The sequence below is a fragment of the Suricata suricatta genome, chromosome 17 (genome assembly GCF_006229205.1).
Source record: "Suricata suricatta isolate VVHF042 chromosome 17, meerkat_22Aug2017_6uvM2_HiC, whole genome shotgun sequence".
Classification (NCBI taxonomy): domain Eukaryota; kingdom Metazoa; phylum Chordata; class Mammalia; order Carnivora; family Herpestidae; genus Suricata; species Suricata suricatta.
The window spans coordinates 20745012-20765634 of NC_043716.1; the positions used below are offsets into that span (position 1 = coordinate 20745012).

General features: G+C 43.9%; 1 protein-coding gene across 3 annotated transcripts in view; it reads left to right on the plus strand.

The window, feature by feature from the left end:
- The first annotated feature begins 334 nt into the window (after positions 1-334).
- RFFL (ring finger and FYVE like domain containing E3 ubiquitin protein ligase) overlaps positions 335-20623 on the plus strand; it is a 47731-nt gene continuing 27442 nt past the window's right edge. Inside the window, exon 1 of one of the 3 annotated variants that reach the window (XM_029927478.1) lies at positions 335-810. The gene's annotated coding sequence lies outside the window, so the exon portion shown is untranslated. The remainder of the gene's footprint in view (positions 811-20623) is intronic. The other 2 variants (XM_029927480.1, XM_029927481.1) reach the window with 2 other exon arrangements.

A 20623-nucleotide genomic window follows, 5' to 3' on the forward strand; every position in this document is an offset into this window, starting at 1 on the left:
AGACTCCTGTGTTCTTGAGCATCTGGTAGGTGTGATGGTGGATAATGTAGCTTTAGTTGTATGTGGCAGCTGGGTAAACAAAAAAGCCTTCCGTTATTTCTGTCTTAATTCGAGATTTTGAGTTGTCTAAGGAAATAGAGAGGCCAGACAAGGCCTACAGGGGAAAAAACAAAACAGAACAAAACAGTGAGCCTGGTCAAAGCTGACAAAAATTCACTGATGATTTGACCAGCTAGGGATGACTGGGCAAGTTCCTGAGTCCTCTGACCCAGAGGTTCTAATTTGTAAATGCAAAGTAACTTCTTTATCTCCGCCTCTCTGGGGAAATCTTCCGGGCTGTGAACCTGCTTCCTTCTGTAATCTTGCTGCCCTTTGCCCCAGGCTATTCTCAAATGAAACTTCTGACCGTGACCACTGGAGCCTTCCAGGTGGGGGCTCCAGAGGCAGCCGAGCGACCAGCAGGAGGACAGTGAAGAACCTGCCCCCAGTAATCAGCGCTCGATTTTTAAAAACTCAGTGGGGCGCCCCTTCTTTTCTAGGTTGCGCTTGATTGTGGTCGGCCCTGGCTGGGTTGTTTGGGAAAGAGCAGTTCAGCCTAGCGTGAGTCAGCACTGCCTGGGGGACCGCCTGCTCGTTGCCGTGTCGCTTACCGAAGATCCGTCCCCAGGCGGCACCATTCACTCGGCCTGAAAGCTGCCGCTGTTGGTTCCTGAGATGAGCTCATCTGAAATGGCTCCAAGGACCTCAGCGGCGGGAACTGGAGGCCGCTTGCCCTCTGCCGCCGTAATGTTTTGAAACAGGCAAGATCAGGTAACCCCGACTGTTTTCTCTTAGTTTCATCTTCATTAGCTAGACTGAGCTGCCGGACGAACTGGGAAAATCCCCGGTCTCAGAAGTTTGTTGGTGTCTTAAAGTCAGTTCTTCAGCCCTTTGGAGGGGGTCTTATGGGGAGAAGTTTCACCTCATTTGGGATCTGGAAGTGGTTTTAGACCTAATTAGACCACTTAGTATAGAAACCACAGAGAAGCCAAACACGTCAGGTCTACAGCTTTATCCATCTTTTGCTCTTGTCGTTTCTGTCCGGTGTCTTGTGAGAAGCAGTTTAGTCAAACTAAACCATTATTAAAGGAAGAGAGAGAAGCAAATGCATTTTGTTATCTATCTAATCATTGGGAATATTGAATTATAGGGAAACTGCCTTATCAGTGAGTTTCCATATTTCTGAGGTACTGTGAAGCACCTCCCCTCATCCCTAATTATGTTCAGACTTCTGCTCTCTCCCTCCTCTTCACATCTAACCTTTTTAGGTCTTCAGCCTCACTGCTAGGCAGTTGTCCCTCTCAGAGTTTTCTTCTGCTTCTTACAGTTACCCCCAAGTGGCCCCTGGTCTCTTTTACCTCAGACCTTTAAGGCCTTTACACACGCCAGCCATCTCAACACCCTGCCCCAACTTAACCTAGTTACTAGCTTCCTCCTGGAAGTCACTTCTTCCACAAAGTCTCTTCTTATTCGCCCAGACTAGTTGAGTACTCAGGAGAACACTGAATTTACTCTGATCATAGGGTATATCAAGAATCTCCCTCTGTTTTGTTACTTATATCTATATTACTTGGCACATGGCTCTCAGTGAGGGTAGAATGAGGAAGAACTTACACCGCACTTCCTAAACTCTGATCCTCTTACCAAACCCTTTGTTATTTTGACTTCTACCCACATTACCTTGCTCCTGTTTTCCCGAGGAACCCAAGTAAACTCCAGATTACCAAACCCGGTGTTGTGGCTTCAGCCTCCACCTTACTTAATCCCTGTTTGGCATGTGGCCATGTCGAACCATTCCTCCCCTACCCTGCCCCCTCAACTCTCTTTATTTGGCTTTGAGGCTACCTTGTCTCTTCTGAGTTTCCAGAGTGTCCTTCTGTTATCTCTTTGCATTCTCTTTTGACTCTCTCATAAATGTTGAGATGCTCCAAGGCTTCCACTCTTCCCCACACCTTTACTCCAAGGATCTCATATATAGCCATAAATTCAGCTCTCCTCAGTATGTCTTACCCAACCCAGCTGTCTGTCCTAAGCTTCGAATCCTTATTTCCAACTTGATAAACTTTGTCCAACTTGACAAATCTACCAGATTGTTCGAAAGGCATTTTAAATTGTTACATATGTTCTCTCTGCTACTCAGTATCAGTTATCTACTTGTATTGCTATAGGTTTGAACTCAGTTAATTATGTCTGCAAATCTTCCTATTCATTCTTTTTATGCCTCACATCATCTAAATATGCCAAATCCATGGTTGCTAAACCCTTCTGATTATATTACTGGAATACTGTTTGACCGATGTGTGACTTTTCTTTATTCCCACTTAATTGCATTACTGTACCAGAGGTCAGAAAGTAGACATTTTATTTAACCAGCCCAGTGGCTTAAAATTTTGTGTGTAAATACTTTTAGGTGGGGGCCTGTACTGTTCAAGGATTACAGGTAACTGGGTGCCTGGGTGGCTGTCAGTTAAGTGTCTGACTTCAGCTCAGGTCACAATCTCACAGTTCATGAGTTTGAGCCCCACATCGGGCTCTGTGCTGACAGCTCCGAGCCTGGAGCCTGCCTCAGATTCTCTGTCTCTGTCTGCCTCTCCCCTGCTCATGTTCAGTCTCTCTCTCAAGAATAAACATTAAAAAATAACAATAATTTAATAAAGATTACAGGTAACCATTCTCACAAATGTTAAATACTAAAGATGTCACATTTTACCTGCTTTGCCTCCAGGAATTTGAGTTTATAACTTGTGGATGAGACCCTTATCAAATCATTTTTTTAAGACTTTATTTATTTTTTGTTTTAAAAAGTAGCCTCTGCCCCCAGTGTGGGACTCAAACTCACAACCCCAAGATCAAGAGTCTCATGTTCTACCAACAGAGCCAGCCAGGTGCCACCCCTCCCCCACCTTATCAAATCTTGACTGGGCTTTTGCCACTCTACCATGTGTCTTTCTCTGCTTCTGTCGCCTACACATTGTTGTCAGAGTTATCATCCTAAAAGCCCAAATCAAGTTTTCTCATTCTCAGATTTTCAGAGTGCCATTGGTTCCCTGTTTTCAACTTAGCTTGATAGGTGAAGTCTTTCACAATCTGACCCTATCCTACCTGTTACTATTACCTGTCTCATCTCCTTCCTGTCCCCAGTCATTTTTCTCCAGTCCAACCTCTTCTCAACTTCTCTCATTTTCCCAGTTCCTGGTTATTGCACATTCTTCTAGGACTCTGTGTTTTTTCCTAGTGGCCTTCCCCTGGCTAGCAAAGTACTCCTTCCCCGGAGACTTACTTCATATGTGAAACCTTCCCTGCCTTAAGTAGAGTTATTCCTCCTTATTTGGATTTCCACGGCACCGTTGGTTTCTTCCAGTAGACTTGAATTCCTTGACTGAACCTGTTCCCTGGTCTAGAGCCTGACACCATCAGACAGTGTTTGAAGTGTGTTCCCAGGGTCAAACCACTAGTCCAAATATCTTTATTAGTCTTGGCAGGATTAGAAAATTGATAGGCTTTCTTATTAGGTGGCATGTTTTTGGTTGCTATTTGATGAACTTGAGCCCATGGTGCCTATTTCATATATGTCATCTAAAACCATCAGGTAACCATTTCAAGTTGATTTGAATTTTATTGGGCTTGCTGAAACTTAGTTCTACAATATCACCTAACATTTTTATAGTACTTTGCAAAATTATTTCCCTTGTGTCATTTTATTTGATACCTACAGTACTCTGTTTTGGGTAGGCTTTATTATCCGTATTTTACCAGTGATTATAAACCTACGTTTGACATTGAAGCCTACAGTCATGTGAGACTTCAGAGAGAAAATGTGTTTTTATATTGCATTAAGCAACTGGTTTGTCTCTTTGTAGTTAAATATACCCTATTGGGTTCTACAGAAAAGTTTGGTCACTAGGCAAGTGCTAAAGATCTTACCTTTTATGAGACCGTGTTACCATCGAGGTAGAAGGAGGTACCCAGAGCCTGCCTGACCTACAGAAAGGCCTTGACTGTTGTTAGAGACCTTCATTGAAATTAATGGTGTGCCCACTCCAACCTCAAGCTTTTCTGTTGTGCTTCCTATATCTAGGATTTGTTAAAATCTGTTTCAGTAATGGAGTGTCAAACCAGGTGGATGAGTGAAGGGAGTCAGCACAAGGTGGAGTAAGTTTTGTAATAATTTCAGCAGATGATTGCATTTGCAGGGTAGTAACTTCTGTGGTGCTAACATGCCGTATTTGGGACTGTGTGGAATTTGATTGAACCAATAAGATGAACCAAGGGCAAGATGAACCATAAGGGCAAGGAAATAATCTCTGTTAGATACTGGCATGTGACATCCAACTTTTGTCCTCATTTTTCCTCCCTGCCTGCACTGCCCCAATATTTGAGAGGACAAAAATGATTAAAAAGTTTAAAACAAGTCCTTTCGTTGTAAGTTTTTAAAAAAGGAATGATTTTAGCCTACATAAGGAAACGCTAAGGAATGGCTTGATTACCATCTTAAAGTATAAGAATAATTTTTGCCGGGGGATTTTGATTAATTGTTCTTCCTGAACTTCAGAGATTTAAGAGGAAATGGGCTTAAATTGAAGGAGGAGTAATTGTAATGAATATGAGGAAGAGTTTCTTCATCATCAAAGTTGGGAAACATTCGAATGATTGCTAAAAGAGAATGTTGAATTTCTGACTATTTCAGTTTTCTATTACCGTGTAGCGAATCACCATAAAACTTTTAGTGGCTTCAAGTGGCAACCATTTTATTGGTCATGAATCTGTGGGTTATAATTCAGGGACGGGGAGGACATACTGCTTTGCTCCATGTTTTTTTGTTGTTGTTGTTAATGTTTTTTAGTTAGTTTTGAGAGACAGAGAGAGACAGTGCGAGCAGGGGAGTGTCAGAGAGAGAGGGAGATACAGAATTGGAAGCAGGCTTCAGGCTCTGAGCTAGCTGTCAGCACAGAGCCCGATGCGGGGTTCAAACCCACGAACTGTGAGATCATGACTCGAGCTGAAGCCGGATGCTTAACTGACTGAGCCACCCAGGCGCCCCTGCTTTGCTCCATGTGATTTGATTCGACTGGGGGATCCAACATGGGTTCACCCACATCTGCGGGCCTCTCTGCTAGCTGTTGTCTGAGACATCTTGATTCTCTTCCATGAGGTTTGACACTCTCTTGGTCTCTCATCATTCATTGATCAATATCATGCTCCTTTTTTTTTTTATGATGATTGACTTCCAAGGTGGCCATAATTGAAGCTGCAGGGCCTCTTAAGGCTTAGGCCTGGGCATGTTAATCAGTATCTCTTGGAGGGTGTCGGCACATATGAGACAGTCTGTGTCCTTTCTCTTAGATAACCATAAAATGAGGATGGGGGTTGAGGAAGGGAACAGGACCGATCCAGATAGGTATAACATATAAGGCAGAATGATGGGTGCCCTAGGATAGGTCTGCTGATCTTCTCTCGCTTCCAAGACCTGATTGAACCCTCTGCCTGGCATGTTCTACCTTCCAGTCTGCCTAGGCTAAATTATATTTCATTCAGTCAGCGTATCATTAAAGGAATGTTTTTTGAAACCCTGCATGTTTTTTCTCATAGTTTCTAGCACCTTTTTCCTTCATACCATTTTTTCTGTTTATAGTTTTTACAATTTATAATATTTGTATGATTATTTGACTGATACACAGTAGACAAAAATATGTCTGCTTTGCTTTCCAGTATCTAACATAGTACCTGTTCTCATAAAAGGCAGTCAGCAAGTATTTGCTGGATGAATAAGTGGTTGATTGAATGCATGCATGAATGAAGTGATACTTGAATTCACTTTTAAAGGGTGATTAGAATTGCGGACAGGTGGAGCAAATGACTGGGAAATTCATGGTTCTGAAGTGGAGGTGTCAATTGAATTGCTCATGTTATTCTAGAAGATGGGAGGAACTGGTTTGGGAAGAGATGAAGGGTTTGGTTTTGAGTGTACTTGCTGTGCTAAATTAGAGGTATAGATATGGAGCAAGCCTTTAGAAATCAGGTGCTGACACTTAAGGGTGAGACTGAGTCCAGATGTTTAGATTTGGGAGTTATCTGACTCAAGTCTGTGGAATCCATTCGTTGAACATAGACAACTGCCAGAGGTGCCAGACAACTGTGTTACAGGACAGGTGAGCTCAAGTCTCGCTGAAGAGAAGCCAGCGTGGTGAAGAGAGCTATGGAGAATGTTCTAGGCAGAAAAGGAACCACGAGTGGGCAGACCGTGGGGAGCAAGAAATCATCCTTTTCTTTTTGAGGACCTGAAAGGAGGACCACCAGGGGATTTAGAGTGAGGTGAATGGGGGAGTGGGGGCAGCAATGGGGAGTGAGGCAGAGCAGGAGAGGAAGGCAGGGCCCATATCACACAGGCCTTTGTGGGCTCTGTGGGGAGTCTAAGCTTTACCAAAAGAAAAAGCATGGTGGGAAAGTCACAGAGGTTTTAAAGCAGGAGAATAACAAGCAGTATGTTTTTTGTTTTTGCTTTTTTAATGAAAGGTGATCCTGAGTACTGTGTGGAGAAAAGAGAGTGGCAAAGAGGGGACTGGTCAGGAGGTTTTTGCCTTAGTTCATGGTACACAGGGCAGGGGATGGCAATGTGTACAGTGAGAACGAGACATTTGCAGGATAGATTTTAAAAGCCCCAGTAGAATTCACTAGAGAAGGAAGAAGCAGAATTGTAAGTACAGAGTCCTGGGGGAGGGCAGAAAGGAGGGCCAGGAAGGAGAGGGACAAACACTGGTCTTTGAAATCAAAGGGGAGTCCAGCTACTACACGTCCAGTGGAAACCGAAGGGGAAGGAGGAGCCAGAAGGAAGAACATGGGTAGGTCATTGGTATATGGTGCTGCAGGGAGGTCAGGAAGGTGGAGGCCTTAGGAAAGAATCATGCATTCAGCCATCCGAAGATCTTTGGTGACCTTGGAGAAAGGGCTTTCGGTAAAGTGATAGCGGAGCTCACAAGTGAGTGTGTGACCTGGAGGTGAAACATTGCCACTCTTTGTTGGAGAAATAGGGAATTGAAGAGAAAGGGAGACTAAGTGGAGAGCTCACTTGTGCAAACTTGTACAGAGAAGCATGTGTGTGGAGATAGTACTGTAAAAACTGTAACGGACCAGTGTTTACCAAGCATCTACTCCATGCCAGTCCCTGTGCTAGGTGCTAGGAACTATACCAAGTCTGTTCTATTTATCTTTGTTTTTAAACAGTTTGCCTAATAGCGTAGTGGCCTCCAAAATGAATTTCCAGATTCTAAAGTATATAAGAACTTCCTTTGGAGTATGGAAGGAAACATCAGAACTAAATTTTTTTTAATGTTTGTTTATTTTTGAGAGAGAAAAACAGAGTGTGAGTGGAGGAGGAGCAAAGAGACACACACACAGAATCCAAGCAGGCTCCAGGCTCTGAGCTGTCAGCACAGAGCCCGATGCCAGGTTCGAACCCAAGAACTGTGAGATCATGACCTGAGCCAAAGTCGGACACTTAACCTACTGAGCCACCCAGGCCCCCCCAGAACTAAGTTTTAAAAAATATTTTTATCATACTCTTTGAAATGTCTTCTTAGTATTAGGTTTTAGAAAGAACACAGTAAGGGCACCTGTATTACATATAGATGTAATGGGGATGTGCTAATTTTTTTTTAACTGGCGGTCAGAAATGGTGCTCTACTGGTTTACTGAGTAAAGGAGAGTTTTTGAAATGGAATGAAAAGAAGAGGCAGAAAGGGGGGAGGGGAGGGAGAATCAGCATTCCAAGGAGTTTATACATTGTTTTAAACACGTTCAAAACCAGGTGATGCTATTTCCCCATTTACAGGCAAGAAACCGAGGACTAGAGACTAACTTGCCCGAGGTCACGCAGCTAGTTAAGCAGTAGGACTGGAATTTGAAGCCAGGTCTGTTTTTCTTGAAAGTCTTATTACCTTACTTATTTTTCCCCTCCCCTCGTCTGTTTGATGCTCTTTCATATTTTTCCATTTAATTCTCACATATTAAAATACACATTTTAATGGGTGGCTCAGTCGTTTGAGTATCTGACTTGGGCTCATGATCTTCTGTTTTGTGCGCTTGAGCTCCAATCGGGCTTTGCGGTGACAGCTCAGAGCCTGCCTTGGATTCTGTGTCTCCCTCTCTCTCTGCCCCAACCCCCTTGCACTCTCTATGTCTCAAAAATAAATAAATATTTAAGAAAATTAAAAATGAGATAGAATCCTAGATTTTGCAGTTGAGGAATCTGAGGCAAAGGTAAACCAGTTAGCGTGTGGTCCCGTATCTAGGGGAGGGCACCAGCAGCACGGCTGATCACCGTGTTCTTCCCAAGGTACCACCACTGCCTCAAAGTCAGTCGTCAGAACCGTGTTGAACTGCTTCTGTAAAGTAGGGGAGGCAGTTGCTGGTTATTAGACCAAGGAGTGGAAGAGGGGAGAGGGTTGGTTGGGCTTAGGCAAAGTAGAAAACAGTAATAGTTCCCACTTTTTGAGCATTTTGTGTTGTTAAGGGCTTGCCTTCATTACCTCATTTAAGCATTCCATTTTACAGAAGTGGACGTGAAGATTGGGAAAGTTAAGCACCTTGACTGAGGTCACAGAGAAGACTGTGAGTTCTGTCTAATTCCAGGCCCTCCCTCCCAAACCCTGCCCAACACTGCTCTTTGGGAAGTTGCTATAGAGACATCAACTAGTGATGAATAAAAGATTTCTGAGCTCAGTCAGTGGTGGCTTGGTCTCAGTCGTATGAATCTGTGGGGCACCCAGTAAATAAAGTCTTCTGACGTTTCTGTAATACTTGGTAGCTCAGGTGTGGAGAGGTTGGGGAGTCAGAAGGGAAGAAAACCGTAGAAAAAGAGTTCAGTAAATCAAAAGAGTTCAATAAATCCTGCCTCAAGGTGTAGGACTGGTGGATTGCAATGGATTGTGTTGTCGAAGAAAGTGTGTTTGAAATTCATTTTTATAATAAATGTTGTGGTTCTGTTTGATGCAAGGTATATTGGGATATGGAGCAAAGAATGCAAAGATGATAAGATGGGATCTTTGACCTCCAGAAGGTCAGAGAGAGAGAGAGAGCAAGTGCTTCACTGTAGTGCATGATTGAAGGGTATGGAGAGGTAGAGGTGAAGGAGTGTGGGAAAGTATCCTCAGATCAGCTTGTTGGAGATCGAGGGTGGCACTGGGTAGGGCCGGCCTAGTGGGTGTCATCTATTTTCTCAGGAAGACCCCTCAGGGTTTTGGCCACTACATTTTAGATCTGGTTCTCAGGTCACATTTGTCTTGTTTTGTTCTGGAAATGAACAGTCTTTTGGGGACAGCACTGTACTCAGACTTCAGTGACTGTGATCAGAATGGAATGACATTATTTTAGAATGAATGAGTCCTTTCCTATTGACAGGATCTGGATTTTGCTAGGGCATTGCTTTTCTGTATCAAGAGATCTGAGAAATGAAATTTAATAATATCAAGCTTGCTTGATGAGCATGGGATAATATGATAGAATAGTTTGTGGGGGAAGTTAGGGAAAAAAAGGCTAAGATTATTGATTGCCTGGGGCGCCAGGGTGGGTCAGTTGGTTAATTGTCTTTGTCTGACTGTTGATTTCAGCTCACGTTGTGATCTCAAGGTTTGTGAGATCAAGCCTTGTGTCTGCACTGACAGCATGTGGCCTGTTTGGGATTCTCTCTCTCCCTCTCTCTGCCCACGTTCCCCCCATCAAAATGGGTAAATAAAGTAAAAAAAAAAAAAAAAAAGATTATTGATTGCATACTGTGCTGAGTATTGTACTGAGTGCTTTTGCATACAGTAGGACATTTAATTCTCTCAGTGGGCCAATTATCCTCAGTTTATAAATGAAGAAACCAAAGTTCTGTCTTAGCCAATAAGAGGATGAACTGAGACTGGAACCCGTCCCTCCAATTCTAAGAGCCCATACACCTGACTGCTACTCCACGCAGTCCCCATTGAAGCTTCATGAACAAACCTTGTCCCACAGGAGAGAAGATGGTGTGTCACCTAGTTGAAGTATTTCTCTGCCTTGGGTGATTCTGGACACAAAATGACCCCCTCTCTTTTTTCTAGTTTTTTTCATTTTTTTTTTTTTAATATTTTATTGATTTTTGATACAGAGAGAGACAGAGCATGAGAGGGGGAGGAGCAGAGAGAGAAGGAGACACAGAACCAGAAACAGGCTCCAGGCTCTGAGCTGTCAGACAGAGCCTGATGCGGGGCTCGAACCCACGAATGTGAGATCTGACCTGAGCCGAAGTTGGAGGCTTAACCGACTGAGCCACCCAGGCGCCCCTAGTTTTTTTCTAAGTTTGTTGACCACATTCTGATGTGGTTATATTCTTTTCTTCTTTTTAAGATTTTCTTTTCTTTTTTAATTATTTATATTAAAAATTTTTTATGCTTTATTTACTTTTGAGAGAGAGAGAGATCACGAGTGGGAGAAGGGCAGGGAGAGAGAGAGAGAAAGACACAGAACCAGAAGGAGGCTTCAGGCTCTGAGCTGTTGATGCGGGGCTCGAACTCACGAGCTGTGAGATCATGACCTGAGCAGAAGTCGGACGCTTAACCAACTGAGCCACCCAGCTCCCCTAAGATTTTATTTTTAAGTAATCTCTATCCCCAATGTGGGGCTTGAACTCACAAGCCCAAGGTCAAGAGCCCTGTGGTCACATTCTTTATTTAACTGTGTTTATACCATCACCCAAGCCCTTTTGTCCTCCTGTCTTCTTGCTTTTAGTTTGGGAGACATTGTATCTCTCTGGAGGTACTTTAAAATATCTATACACATTGATTTTGCATTAATTTTATTATCTTAATTTTATGGTTATGGGGTTCCTCCTTGCTCTGAACTTGTCACCCTTCCTCCTTTCCCTTCCTTTTCCGCTGGATTTAAACTCAAATTCTGAGTCTGACTTTGGAATGCTTGTCTGGCTCCAATCCAGCTATCCAATATAGCCATGGCTCTGAGGATTGCTAACTGTTATTATTACCATCCCTCCCTTCATGCCCACTTAGAGTTCAAATCAAATCCAGTTTTTCAGTGTACCTATATGTCCTTGATTTCCTACTTGGGTGTCCTTGTTTCTGTTGTGCTTTTGACTTAGAATGTCATTCTTCCTATGAAGCCTCTTTGTCTGATCCCTCACTGGGAGTAATCACTTCATCCTCTGGGTCTCATAGTAGAGAATTCTCTTTTATGTCTCCTTTATGGCACAATACAATTTCTGCCATATATTTCAATAGTTTGTGTACATGCCTTTATCTCTCCTACTAGACCATAACCTCGTTGAACAGATTTATCTGGATGACTTTTGTATCTCCTCTGTTGTCTAATTCAGCTCCCTGCACGTAGTAGGCATTCAGTATCTGTTGGATGAATAGATAAATGGAGAAGCAGAATTTAAGATTGGTTTCTGCTCATTGATTTGCATTCCCCACCCCCATCCCCACCCCTGCTTTAGTTTTCTTCTTCCTTTCTCATTTCCTTTTCTTTCTTGTTAAACTTGCTGTGTTTTCCTTTGTACTGACTCACCGAGAATTTGTCTTCACCACTCCCTTTTCTTACCCAGATTTTGCCTCATTCTTTCCCCGTTAGCAGTCACTGTGTGGGAGTGCCACAAGCTGCTGCTCAGATTTTCTCCATCCTTCTGTGGCTTTATTCTGTCCAGGAATCCTATGACCAGCATGGGAACTGAATGGTGACTACATTAAGATCTTAATAAAAAGACCATGTGTAAAGAGAACAATCCTTAAGGTTTGTTATTTAGCTTGCAAATTGGAAACTTTTCGATCCACATTTCAAGAGAAAGGGAAAAGAATCCTTTTCTACTTGATCTACTTGAGAGGTAGATCAAGGCATGTTTTCACACTGTGGATTGTGAGGTGTTCGAAGCAGCTTTTTCGACCAAAGAAATAACACCGGAAGCCACAGAAGCTTCCTCTGACTCTTAGGGTTGAATCCTGGAATTTTTTCTACAGCTGGAAGAAATGTTAGAGATTTGTGTCGTTCAACCTTCCTATTTTCCAGATGAGAAAACAGACCCAAGGAGGCTAACTGATGGGTCCATAAAAAGTGGGTTATTTGTTGACCCGGCATTTATTCCCAGCCTGAATATGGCTTGTGGGGGCAACCACTAACTCTTTGAAGGTGGTCAAAATTTTGCTTCCCGTGGAGGCTTCAGTTCTGTAAAGCCAGAAGGCTTTTGCTGCCAAGGACACCCAGACTGGTAGCAGGTTGGGTTGGGGGCAGTGTTCACCGGAAGAGCCCTGTTGACTGTTGTGATCACTCCGGTGGTTCCCTTCTGGGGATCTGCTCAGTGCGGATTCTGGCCTGCAGAAACCTGTTCCTTCTACATTTGTAAAGCGACCCACGTTTAATGATAAAAACATTTTCAATCTACTTGCTCTTTTTCCCAGTCGTCATAGTCCACGTTTTGTTTCAGGCATGATTTTCTTATCTCAGTGCGTGTTTATGTTCAGTTTTTATTACTTAGGTCAGGCGTCAGTAGCAAACGTAGGAGAGACCGAAAGTGGCTCAGGACCTCATGATTGTTTTTTGATGCTCTTTCGGTGAATCTTTGTTAACCCGACTCGTCGAATAATGTGTTTTATTGTCAGTGAACTGTTGTTCACTGAACCATTTGTTGGCAGATATGAAAGCTTACCTATATTGTGGCTAGGCAGCAGCAGTGTAAATAGATCAGACTGCCCAGAACAGGAAGTCAAGTGCAAACAGGATGTGCTTGTCTTTACTGTAATTTTGTGTATCTGTGTTTTGAAACTTGGTGTGCTTAAAAAGTCAAGACTTGTAGTATTTGAACTTGACCGCAGATGTCTCTGTTTCTGGTTTGAAAAGGTGCTAAGGCAACTAGTCCTCTGTTGCCCTTGCCTTACACAGGTGCATGCCTTTCTTTCTTCTGGAGATTAAGCCATTCTTCCTGGTGCATGATGGTTTTTCCTCGCTTACACCATATTGCATCCATATGTTTCACAAAATGAAACCACTGAATTGCCTGCTGATGTGTTACTTTTGGTAGATGAGGGATCCAAGCTGTGCTAGGCTATGTATTTCTTAATAACAGTAGAAAAGCTTAGCCTATAATTCACCAGCCTTTTAAATTACAGGTTCCTTTTGTTGGATTCCAGGATTTCTAGCACACCTTTTGAGTGCTTCTTAAGTGTGGTAGTTTACAAATTACCCTGAGGCCTTTTTAGTCTTTGAATCGAACATTTCTGTGAGTGCAGAGGCTGGATCCAATGCTAACTGCTGAACTGTTTTTCCCCTGTAGGCATGTTTCTGGAGAAGAGATTAAATAAGCAGTTTGCTTGTTGGGGAGGTCACTCAGCTGGGAAGCAATGTTAGGAACCTCTATTTCCTGAACCCCTTTCTCATTCTTCATTGCTTCCCACTGCTGAAATCTGCTTTATTACGTTCGTTAGGGAGCTGAATAGGCTATAGACTAACTCCCTGTGGGAAGTAATCTTGAGATCTTTGTGGATTATCATAACCACTTGAGCTGTTTGAGAACAGGTTCATTCTGATGGTCTCAAACCATAAACTAATGTCTATGGAGTAGGTAAAAGTCTGGGTAGTTTTTTTTGTGCAATCCATATCCTTGCCACATTGCAGACTATCCTTCCACTTTTCTTTTTTTAAGTTTATTTATTTATTTTGAGAGAGAGTGTGTGCACTCATGCACATGAGTGTGGCCAGGGGTTTGGGAGGGGATAGTGGCATAGAGGGAGAGAATCTCAAGCATACTGCATTTGGAGCCTTATGCGGGACTCAGACTCATGAACCATGAGATCATGACCTGGGCTGAAACCAAGAATCGGATGCTCAACCGACTGAGCCACCCAGGTGCCCCTGTCCTTCCACTTTGTAATTCCAGGAGCAGATGGGTGATGTTGCACATCTGGGCATCAGTGAGAAGAGCATTACGGTATCAGCATTATGATAGACTGATATCGGCACAGGTGTCTCTTTTCTTGACTCTTGCAAGGAGTGGTAAATATGAGCCACTTTGTACTTCATTGTGGGATGTACAGCAAAGGATAAAACCTGAAGACCAGGTTAAAGACAGGTGTTCTTCCCAAGGAGAGACGATGCTGAGAACATGAAGGTTTTCTTTGTGGTATGTGGTGAACTAGAAACCTCCACATCTGCTTCTTGGGATAGATAGTGGACATATCACATCCTGGCAGGAGCAGAAAACATTTCAGAAAGTCAGCATAATTTCTAGATTGAGATCACACAGAAAACCAAGCCAAAGGTCTGTGGGAGGAAGGGGGTGGTTAGTGTGAATTTATCCTGGGTTTATCATAAACTCCCATCAGACTTCAGCACAGCACAGGCAGTTATAGGGCGCCAGGTGGGGGCCAGAGGTGTGTGCGTGCTCAGTTCTCTGCATCAGGTGGACAGCAGGGTTGAGCCAAGGGAGAGTCTGGACTAGCTGAGCCGTGGAAATATTGACAGACTTGTTGGCAATGCGGTGGACTTGGGAAGAAGCATAGCAGGCTGGGTTGCACGGAGGGCAGAGCACCCCAGACCACCTCTGCCTGTTCTCCAGGGATTATAAAATTTAGAGCTGGTGGGAGGGTCCTGGGTGATTTAGTTCTTGGAGGATCATTGGAAAACTAGACTTTGCCTGATGAAGGGTATTAGCAGGTCTTGAAAAAAGTAGGGGATAGAGCAGATAAATTTTGTCCCTTTAAAGAACCTTAAAAAGATTTTCTTTAAGTTACTTGTAGCCAGCTTTCATTGAGGGCCTGTTCTGTGCTAGGCTCTGGAGTGATGCTTGACCTGCATTATTTTAATCCTTTTTTTATTTAAAAAATTTTTTAAATGTTTTATTTATTTTTGAGAGAGAGAGAGACAGCATGAGCAGGGGAGGGTTAGAGAGAGAGGGAGACATAGAATCTGAAGACAGGCTCCAGGCTCTGAGCTAGCTGTCAGCCCAGAGCCTGAGGGGGGCGGGGGGGGGGGGCGCCTCGAACCCGTGAACCGTGAGATCATGACCTGAGCCAAAGTTGGACGTTCAACTGACTGACCCACCCAGGTGCTCCCCCTCCGACTATTTTAATCCTTTGAATTATTCTTTTGACCTAGCAGGCTCTGTTGTTTTTGAGAAAAATAAGATTTAAAGGGATTAAATAACACCTGGGAGGGGGTGTCGGGTGGCGACTAGAGTCCTCAGTTGAGTTCATACCAACCGCACATTTGACTGCAGGAACTTTTGTGGGATCCACTTTGGAATGGCAGACAGGGTCACTTTGACCCTAGACAGAATTCACACCCCGAAGCGCCGCCTTTCCCCAGGGCATGGGATGTGCCAGAAACCCTCTCACGGAATCCCTGGCTTCCTGATCCTGGTGACCCACGAAGTCACTGTGGCAGTAGCTCCTGAGAGCAGCTTCTTGGGGCCAGAGAAGCCTCTGTGGTAAATCCTGTTTTCTGCACAGGAGTTCAGGGGGATCAGAATCTCTTTATTCTTGATGAGCTTTGTCATCAGTTTTGATGGAAGAAGGATCCTGTGGTAATTAAACCGAGGAGGTCCGTTTATTCTGTTTTCAGCCTGTTTGAAGACTCCTCAGAACTGCGTTCTTTCCTGATTGACTCGCCCTTTGGGGCAAAATGCCTGGGCTGAAATTAACTGTGTAGGTTTCTCTGCTGCAGTGTTCAATCTGTCATCTCTCCCGAACACTACACTAAGAAGCAGCCATTTAATTGGTCAGACCCCGAGGGTGAGATTTTGGCACAAGTCCATTGGTTAGAATTACTTTTCCTTGAACTTCGTAGCAGATGCTGAGGCCCCTCTGCAGGTATTTGTCATAGACTAGTTGAAACCAGGGAGTTTTCAAGAACATTTATAACTTGGATTATTGTGTATGTTTTTCACTTGTTTACAACAGTTATCACTTCAGGAAAAGAGCTCATGTATTACTAGTGGAAAGTGAAACCTCCCTCCTTTCTCCTTTTTCATACTGTCATTTTAACGCTTTGTGTTCCAAGACTCTCTGCTGTGGTTTCTTGTGTCCTCGAGCCCTGATTCTCCCTCCTCTTGCTTGGGCTGGGCACATCGGTAGCGACCTGCAAAGCTTGGCTTAGACCTGGGTGAATCTGGGAGAGTCTCTCTGATACCTCGTGTTGTCTTTCTCTGTTATTTTCCTTCTCCATGTGTTGGTTCCACTTTAATTTGTATTCTCTACAGTTTTTATCACAGTGCTACTTATTCCGACCCGAAGCCACTGGAGGTCACCGAAGCCTCCTGTGCCTTTCGATGCAGAGAGGGGATGGATGGACGTGCCGATCTGTTTATCCTCCAGGTTTTTTGGCTTTCTAATGCTGTTGTAACGGGCAGTTTTAACATGTGTCTGTTACTTTTAGAAACTCGGTCTGTTACCATTCTCAGCAGACACTTAAAAAACTTATCTTCAGGGGCGCCTGGGTGGCTCATTCGGTTAAGCTTCTGACTTTGGCTCTCACAGTTTGTGGGTTCGAGCCCCGCATTGGGCTCTGTGCTGACAGCTCAGAGCCTGGAGCCTGCTTCAGATTCTGTGTCTCCCTCTCTCTCTGCCCCTCCCTTGCTTGTGCTCTGTCTCTCTCAAAAAAAATAAACAAAGAGAAAACCTTATCTTCAGCAAGTGTGAGGTAGACATGTACCAATTAGGCCTTTCCCTTAACAAAGTGCTATGGTCATTTGGGTTTAAAGCCCTTAATTTTCTCATCACCCTGCAATCATGATTGTAGAGTCTTCCAGCATGAATTTCTCTCTCTTTCTCTTTCTTTCTTAAAGCTGTATTGCTGTTATCATTAGTGAGATTTCAACAAATACTGGTGACCACATTTACTTGGCACAAAGGCTGGGAATTAAGCTGTAAAGTAGACTTTTTCCTGTTTCACTCCCTAACCGTGAGAGAAGAATACTTGAAAAACAATTCACAAATTGTTAGCCAGTTAATTAAATGGAGTGCTGCTAGAATGCTCATCCCCTCAGAATGTAATTACCATGTGGTGAAGGGACCTTGCCTGGTTTGGTTCCTCTTGAAGCGCCTGGAAGAGGGCTTGGCAGAAAGTAGCGCTAAACAGTCAGTCAGGTGAATGAATTAAGGTTATCGGGAGGTGTACGCCATGCTGTGAGAGCACAAACAGGGTGAGAGGAGGCTTTCCTGAGGAAGTAAATGCTGCATGAGGAGGGCAAGGTTGAGGATCTAGGCTTGAGGGAGGTCCCTGAAAACCCACATAAGCTTGGCATTTGAGGGGTTGACAGAATAGGGTAGCTGGAGCTAAGAGCAAGGAGAGCGAGGCCCTAAGTGCTAAAGATTTGCTTTCATTATTATTTAATGGGCACCAGTGAAAACGCTTATTAAAAGGAAAGTAATAGGGGCACCTGGACGGCTCAGTGAGCTAAGCATCCGACTTCGGCTCAGGTCATGATCTCGCAGTTCGTGGGTTCGAGCCCCACATCAGGCTCTGTGCTGACCGCTAGCTCAGAGCCTGGAGCCAGTCTTCAGACTCTGTGTCTCCCTCTCTCTCTCATCCAATCCCTGCTCGCACTGTCTCTCTCTGTCTCTCAAAAATAAATAAAACACATTAAAAAAAAAAAACAACCCAGAAAGTAATAGAGCATTAGGTAGTTGAGACAAGTAAAAAGTCCCTCCTGAGCTGGAACCAAGGTGGGCGGGGATGGAAATGGAAACATCTTAAATATTAAGAGCTTTATCTTCAGAAAGTTGGGCATCTGTTCATGGCATCAGTACCCTGAAATTGTAGTAGATCAGAAATGCAGATGACCTGCCGGATATATAAATTAAAATTCTGGATTCTCAGGGATGGCTTTTTGTCTGCCATACCTTTCACAAGGTTCTCAAGGGTTGGAAGGGTGGCTTGGCGGGTAGGTGGTTTCCAGTGTCCCCAAGGGTCAACTCATTTACCTTGCTCTCCAGCACACAGGCTTTGAGTTACTAGTGCCTTGCAGAGGGAGTTGTGGGTGGTGAGAGCATCGCCCTCTTTCTGTTGGGACCACAAATTAATTAATCACCCTCTAGCTGTGTGACCCAACCCTCAGGGCCCAGCCTCTTGCTTTACAAAAAGAACATTGTAATTCTGATGTTTGCAGGATTATTGTATTAAATGAGACCACTGTGCCAACAGAACAACTCAAGTGTTTTGTAGTGTTTTTACTTTTTCTGCAAAAATACTGTTTTCTAGGATCATATGAGAAGGGACTTCTGAACCCCTGAGTCTGCATGCGTCCCATTTCCCCCTTGTCTACCCCTGAATAATAGCACAGGAAATGCGCCCTCTCACCTAAAGCCTTGATCCTTTATATGAAAGTACAACTAGGGAACCGGAGGACACAGGAGTCCTAGTATCTTTGAAGTCCGACGTCTCAGAGTGAATGGAGGCTCCGGGAGCTGGTTTGGAGAGAGGCAAACATTTGATCCTCATTAGCCCCATGCTTTATTATAAGGCTGACCGTTTACTGAATGTTTAGTACCATCTTCTGTTCTTTACGTAAGACTAAAAACCTCTTTAGACTGAGCACCTACTCTGTGTCCAGCCTGTGAGGTACAGGGAAGTTTATTATTTCACTGAAGCTCAGAGAGGCCACTTTCTCAAGCTCATTCTGTTACTCCTTGTTAGAGCTGGATTTAAGGTCCTCTTTGAGTCTAAAACCAAAGTAAAACATAGCTGGGAAATTTTCTTTTTTGATAGAGAGAGTGCAAGTGAGCAGGGGAGAGGGAGAGAGAATCTGAAGCAGGCTCTGAGATCATGACCTGAGCTGAAGGTGGAATGCTCAACTGACCTGAGCCTCCCAGGTGCCCTGGGAGTTTTTTTTTAAACTTGTGTATTTTCTAACATCCTAAGGACTGCTCAGGAGGATGGACAATATCTGTTAGGATTTAAAGCCTTTGGAAATGGTTTCCTCTGCTGTGTTCCAGCCTGGTGACAGATCCCTTGTTTATGGCCAGCCCAGACACCATGTTACCAGGGCTGCTGGTCCGATTCAGGGCTTGGGTTCTAGAGTTCCACAATATACTTGTCTCCTCTGTGACTTAGGTGTTCTGAATTCTTTATCCTAAAGTAAATATCTCAGAAATAATGTCCGTATCACAGAGAACATGCTTCATTGTCCCACGCCCAGCAAGTGAGACCAGCGTGTAATCTGGTGCACTTGCGGGTCGCTTGCTCACAGATACGCAGGTGTGCTGGAAAATTCAAGTTGTGACTTTGAGTTTCGGTTTCAAAATAAACAGTTGTGAGGAATTTCAAGTTTCTTTTCAAACTTAGAAGTAAGCAGTCTTCCAAGTTGAAGTTGAGTGTTGATTGCAAGTTTCAGATGCGTTCTGAAGGATTGGCTCTTTACTGTGTGGGTGGTGTGACAGCTGTGCCTGAGCCCCACCCAACCCAGCCCCTTCAGCGGCAGGAAACGCCAGCTTTGGGGCACCAGAAAGAAAAAGTGACAGACATATTGGGCTTTCTGGCCAGTAGTCACTGTTGAACATCTAGGCTGTTGCCGTTTTAGGATTGTAACTTAAAGTTTAAGGATAATTTCTTTTTTTTTTTTAGCATGTCAATTTATTGATCAGTGATCACTTGCTATTGGTTAGGCACTTTCTGAGTATTATTTTTCATCCCTGCAATTACCTCCCAACAAAGAGGGATTATCCCTTTTATACCAGTGAGGAAACAGACTCAAAAAAGCTTAAGGAACCTGTCCAAGGTTAGCTGCCCTTTGTTTTTGATAAAGGACTTTTTTTTTCATAGTCCCTTTTTGTCACTATAAATATTGACACAATGCTTTGGGCCCTAAGGAGAGATAACTAGTACTTGCCTCATTGGCTGTATTGATAAAATACTTGACTGTTCCTCTGACCTCTGTTTGTTCATTCCACCAATTATTTGGGTGCCTGCTGCAAAGTGGCACTGTGCTAGATGTGGATAAAAAAGTGAGGACAGATGGGGTTCCTGCCCTTGGAGTTTCTAGTCTGTGGGTAGATCGGCTGTAAACAAACCTTTATCATTGCTGATCACGACAGTGCCCAGGAAGAAAACTGAAAGGGCAGAAAGAGAGAGGCAGTGTGACTGAGGACCCCTCTAAACGGGTGGAGTGAGGAGGAACGATCCAGGCTGGGAGAACAAGTGGAGACCCGGAGGCAGGACACGGCTCAGCGTGCTTGACCTCCTGAAGGCCACCGTGGCTTGAAGCTCAGTGAGCAGGGAGAATGAGAGAAGTGGACAGGGACTGGTGGCACATGCAGGGTCTTTTAACCATGCAGGGACTTTAGCTTTCTTTCTAAAATGCAGTAGGACTCCATTCAAGAGCGCGTAGGAGAGAGAGAGAGAGGGAGGGAGGGAGAGAGAGAGAGAGAGAGAGAGAGAGAGAGAGAGAGTGTGTGTGTGTGTGTGTGTGTGTGTGTGTGTGTATTGGGGAGAAGGAATTGGAGAGAGGCAAGAACGGGAGCTGGGAAACTAGTTAGGAGCAGTTCTTCCATCCAAGAAGTCCTTCTAGACTCTGGAATTACAGTAGAGCACAAAATCCCTGGCCTCATATATTTTTTAAATTCAGGTT